This window comes from Mixophyes fleayi, chromosome 4, assembly GCF_038048845.1.
Source record: "Mixophyes fleayi isolate aMixFle1 chromosome 4, aMixFle1.hap1, whole genome shotgun sequence".
In the NCBI taxonomy this organism is placed as follows: Eukaryota; Metazoa; Chordata; class Amphibia; order Anura; family Limnodynastidae; genus Mixophyes; species Mixophyes fleayi.
This window is the reverse complement of record NC_134405.1, coordinates 213,509,284-213,515,283: the sequence shown is the minus strand read 5'-3', so window position 1 is coordinate 213,515,283 and position 6,000 is coordinate 213,509,284.

Below are 6,000 nucleotides of genomic sequence, written 5' to 3'. Positions count from 1 at the left end.
GAACCCTTTATTTGAATTTGCTCCTAACTGAGTCCTTATGTGTGGTTCAACATAAACTTACTTTGGTATAGACAGGGCTGTCTTAACACATTGGCATGCTTGGAATTTGCCTGGGGCCTCACAAGTGTAGGGGCCCCATAGGCTTGCCAACTTTTCAGAATATTATTGCGGGAGATTTATTCAGAACCATCAAACCCTCTTTATTCAAACATTTAGGTGGACTAATTACCTCAGTATCAGCTGTTATCTGTACATGTGATTTTGCTGTTGTGAATACATAGCTTGACTTTGATGAAAACAACATACACGTACTAATTGTACATAAGATAGACAAAATCAACACATAATTTTTTTAGATACAGAGGTAGTGGAAGGATGCACAGTGGAATAAGTACGAGCTGCAATATGGACGGGGTAAACCAGTCCCCTCAATTAGTAGAGTGCAAAAATGGCTCAGCTGCGCTCAATACTTAATGTACAATATAGAGCTAAGCAAAATGATGTATATGCAACAAATGCAAATGACAATCTAGAATTAGGTGTCTATGGATGGGTCAGTAACTGGTCAGTACATGAACAGCCAACAGCATAAACAGCAATGAAAACAATGGCTAAGGCAAAGAAATAGAAAGGAAAGAACCGGAGTTCAAACCAAACCATAAACAAAAACAGAGCCAGACAGTTCAAAACAAAAATAACACAAATAACAAAACAGACAAATCCAAACAGATCGATGGCCAAAGTAATCTCAATCGAAACGGCCACTTCAGACAACTCAGGTAGTGATATTGTGGGTGTGTAGCGGTGCCGGAGTGCACGGGTACTACACAGAAGTAAATGCACAGTCAGTGGTTGTTAAGAGTGGGCCAGACTGGAGGCGTATGAAGCACTATGCAGAGATCACTGTAGAGCTGTGGACAGCTCAGATATCCAGTGTTGCTCACTTGTGTAATTACCTTATGATGGGTGTAAGTTGGCTCTGAGGTGGGTAGTGGTCTGTGGCATGTGATGACTGGAAGCTCCGGCTGTCCTCCGCGATGCGATGGATCACTCTACAGACTTGAAGGCTGTGATGGCCCGTAATGTCACGAGGGTGGGTCTTCTCGAATAGCCGTGGATGTCAGTGTACAGGACGGCGAGGCGCTGTGCGCTCGGCGGGTGGTCGGAAGCGGGGTCGGAAAGCCGGTGTTGAGTGGCGTTGTGTGCCGCGCATGCGTGGCTCGAGGTAGGGATAAGAAAGGGAGAATCTACATAGTGAAGCACTGCATATCGGTTTATTCTGAATACAGGAATACACTTACATCAAAATAGCTTGATATATGGCACGTAAACTGAGTAACGATTACAGGTTGCAGGTTTCAGGTTGCAGGAGATAATAGTGGTGTCTCCGACGCGTTTCGTCCCAAGGGACTTTCTCAAGGAGTGGATGTTTGTCTATTGTGTTAGGGTTTATAAGGAGAGGGTCAGAATCTGATTGGGTGGGGATAATGGAATTTGATAGGTCAGGGTACTGTGGGCGTGACCATCTGTATCGAGCCTTCCAATGGGTAAGTTCCTAATCGGCAAGACTAGGGATTGTGCAGAATTATCGATGTGTGTGGAAACTTACAAGGATAACAGAAAACATTAAAATCATTAAAACTTGAATGAAGTAAAACCATATGCGCCTGTGTTACATTTAGATTCTGGTATATGTAACTCCATCTGATGTCATATGTCTTTGTTTTTGACATATGTAGAAAATTACATAGGAGTAACTGGTGAAAATAGGCACCAGTGGTGTGCACCTAGAGTGCATATCAGATAAGGGAATAGACTTCTATAGGCAATTTTAAGGCTGATGAATAACAGCATCTGAGTTGGGAATGGTGTACAGTATCCAGGGATGCAGGGGAATGGGACCCAGAGGAAATACTGGTGGGGGTAGGTGTGATAGGTTTTGAATTAACACAAGAGAGGTTTGAGATCGAAATCGATATTAAGACCCCTGGGATTGAGGGTTTTCAGATTGTATATCCAGGTGGCTTCTTCTTTATTTACATGTTTCAAAATGTCTCCACCCCGCCAATTACTTTTGATTTGTTTAATGGCTGTGAATTTCAGACCTTCTGGATTGGAGTTATGTATTTTGTAGAAGTGTTCTGGAACACTGTGTTGCAGGAACCCCTTCTTGATATTGCGTATGTGTTCACTTATTCTGACTTTCATGGCTCTTGTGGTCCTTCCCACATATTGGAGATTGCAAGTACATTCTAGTAGGTAAATGACATGGGTGCTACTGCAGGTTATGGGGAACTGCTGTTTAGTGACCTGTGATAGGAATCTGGTGACAGGTTTGGTTAATCCAATATGCATGTTTTTGCATCCCATGCATCTACCACAATGGTAGAATCCTACAGGTGCGGAGGATTGATTGATAAAGAATTGTTGTAGTGTTTTTGGTGGTATGTGGTTGTGTACCAGAGATTTGTGCAGATTATTGGCTTTGGTGAATACTATTTTGGGTTGTATCGGTAGGGCATATTTAAGGGTAGGGTCTTTGAGAAGAATACTCCAGTGTTTTTTGATTATTTTGCTGATTTTATCCGCTGATGCTGAGTATTTTGTTATGAAAAAGTTGTCATTAGGTGTAATGGTATCTGCATTGTCCTTGTCACGAGACTGTTTGTACGTGATTAGGGATGCTCTGTCTAGAGATCTAGCCTCAGAGAAGGCCTTATTTACAGAATCTTCCTGGTAATCTTTGTTAAGGAATTGTTGCTTAAGTGCCTCTTCCTGTGTGTCATAGTCTTTAAGATCTGAACAGTTTCTTCGTATGCGCCTAAATTGGCCAAGAGGGACATTAGAGAGCCAGAAAGGATGGTGGTGGCTCGAAGCCAAAATGTAACTTTTAACATCTACATTTTTATGTAAAGTTTTGGTATTGATAGAATCGTTTTGTATGAAGATTTCCAAGTCTAGGAATTCTACTTTGGACTTGCTGACTTGTGTGGTGAATTTAATATTGTCATTATTATCGTTGATGTACTCAAGAAATTGATTGAGGGATTGCGAGTTACCTTTCCATATGATAAATACACCATCGATGTATCTACGCCATAGCACTAAGTTTAGGTCGAGGTCCCCCCTGCTCCAAATGTGATCCTCCTCCCACTTGGCCATGAACAGGTTGGCATAACTCGGCGCAAACTTAGTGCCCATAGCGGTACCTCTGCGCTGTGGATAGTGGTTGTCTTCAAACCAGGTGTAATTATGTGTCAGTATGAAATTAATACCTTCTAGGATGAAATCGATTTGATCCTGCGGTAGTGTCCCTTCAGACTGTAGAAAATGTTTGACACTGTTGATTCCCGTTTGATGTTCTATAATAGTGTATAGTGAAGTAACGTCTGTTGACGCTAACCACATATCCTGTGTCCAGGTGATATTTTGTAGTGATTGTATGACTGCGGTAGTATCTCTGAGGTATGATTTTTGTTTTGTAACATATTCTTTAAGGAAATGGTCAAGGTATTGTGACTGGTTCGAAGTCAAGGAGTCAATTCTGGATATAATGGGTCTTCCTGGGGGATTATTAGGGTTTTTGTGTAGTTTGGGCAGATAGTAAAAAACCGGAATGATTGGGTGCTGTTTGTACAGAAAGTCATATTCTTTGATATTGAGTATACCAGTTTCTTTTCCAGTGTGTAGTAAATTTCTAAGTTCCTTCTGGAACCTGGCGGTTGGATCTGATTTGAGTTTTTCGTATGTAGAGGTGTCATTCAGAATGTATTGGGCTTGCTGTATGTAGTCTACTTTGTTAAGTATGACTAAACCACCCCCTTTGTCAGCGGGTTTAATAATTATACTCTTGTTGGTTTTTAAATTGTTAAGGGCCATGTTTTCTTGTTTTGTGAGGTTGGGTCTAGTTTTGATGTCTTTAGTATCCATGAGTTCAAGGTCATCTGTGACAAGTTTTTCGAATGCATCTATCAGACTAGATTTAACTTGGATGGGGTAGAAGGTGGATTTGGGTTTAAGACTCATATGTTTAAATTGGGTTTCTGTGGGTGGACAGTAATGTTACTGATTCTGAGCAAGTGTTTCTTAAGGCATACTTTCCTGACGAGTTTTTGAATGTCTAGATACGTCTCAAATTTGTTGAGAGGACATGTAGGCGCAAATTTAAGTCCTTTCCCTAAAACTGAAATCTCTGGATTTGTGAGTTGGTGTTCACTTAGATTGAAGATCCCCAATCTTGTTGGGGAGGGAAGAGATGTACGTGTGCTTTGATTTTTTTGCTTGTGTAGTTTTCGACCTCTTCCTCCTCGTCTGATTGTGAAAGATTTCGTTTTCTGTGTTGTGTTAGTGGGTCTGGTGCTTTTGTGGGGCGGTGGCTTAGGGCTAAAAAAGACTGATTAGGGGTGTTGGAAGGGTGTATTGGTGATGGTGTCTTAGTATTACTATTTATAGTTTTGGTATGGGTTGCGTGGACCTTTTCTGGTGAGGTGGCTGAAGCATAGTTGTTATCGATGTGAATGTCTGTGGGGATGAGTTCGGGAATACGGCTTTCTGTCGTGTTGAGAACATGGGTGGTGTTAGGTAGACAGTGGTCCGCATCCTTCCATCCTTGTTCAAACGAACGGATGACTAGTGATTCACATCTGGAGTTAACTGGGGATGGGGTCTCAAGGGTATGTTCCATAGGATACCCATGTTTGGTAAGTATCAATTCGTGAGAAAGGTTGAGAATATCATCCTGATCTTTGTGGTGTTGAGAGTGGACCATTTTTGCACATAATTTTTTTAACCTGTAAAGCTATAATAAAGTTCTTATAATATTTTTAACAGTCCATGTCAGTTGTCTCCCTCTGCCACCTACTAAATGCAAATAATGAAAGAAATGGAACAGAGCGCAATGAAGTTTGAAGACTATGACATGACAGATAAATCTCTGCTGTACAGCGTGTTTTTTTTATATTAAGCACTGATTTTATCGAAAGTACTGTAACAAAGGGAGCCATTTATCTGACAAGATGCAGAGAAAGCATACAAGCAGATTAAGACATTGGCGCAGTTATGCACCTAGATTGAGGTTAAACCAGGTAAAAACTTATGTTTAGTTTAAAGTTTGGTTAACTTACATGATTTGAAAGCTCCCTCCTCTCAGCAAACAGGCAGGGTGTGTCTGTTAGTGAAAACAGAGCCAGTGATGGGCGTTTCCTCTTAAAGGGAAGGTGGGTGTGTCACCTGCCCATCAAGCTAAGGCTGGGGGAGGAGTATCATGTATAAAAGCTGCTTGTGTCATTTGTTCACGGAGACCAACGCTGGGAAAGCTGGCTGGTCTTGATAGAGCTGGTCTATTTCTAGATAGCGTTTAGGGTCTCCATAATTGCTGTGAAATTCATACGGTGTCAAATACATTTTAACCATCCTCACAATAAAGCTGCATAAAAAGGAGAAGTTGTTCACGTGTGCTTCAGCAGTAGCGGGCTCTTGCCACAGTACCAATAAATAATTGGTATAAACTTAATCTTAATTTTATCGATATTTTACATTTTTATTCCTGTGTGTAGTTGTATAGGTAGGACCCCAGTGCAGTGCTTTGCCTGAGGGCCTATAATACTATTAAGACAGCCTTGGGTATACTACAATGTCTATTACATTTTGTTTACCAACATTCATTGTAATGCATTTCATGCATTCCTCTTCAATAAACATTACCTGATAAAGAGAAAATTGTATCTAAAACATAAAGGAAAATGAATTACATCATACAGTTTCGCAATAGTGTAAATAGGGGTATTTTCAGGGCAAACAATTTACAAGGACAATTCTTTAAAACCTGTGGCTGTTCTAGGAAATTCAAAACAATTTTGAATTTGGCTATAAATCCACAATTGTTTTACACAATACTTAATTACATATTTAACAAAGTTTTTGTCAATTTGGCTGCATTATGAACGAATGTATTGAAAACTTAAGTCAATGCATAAAGGGTTAACACAAACTATAATTTAA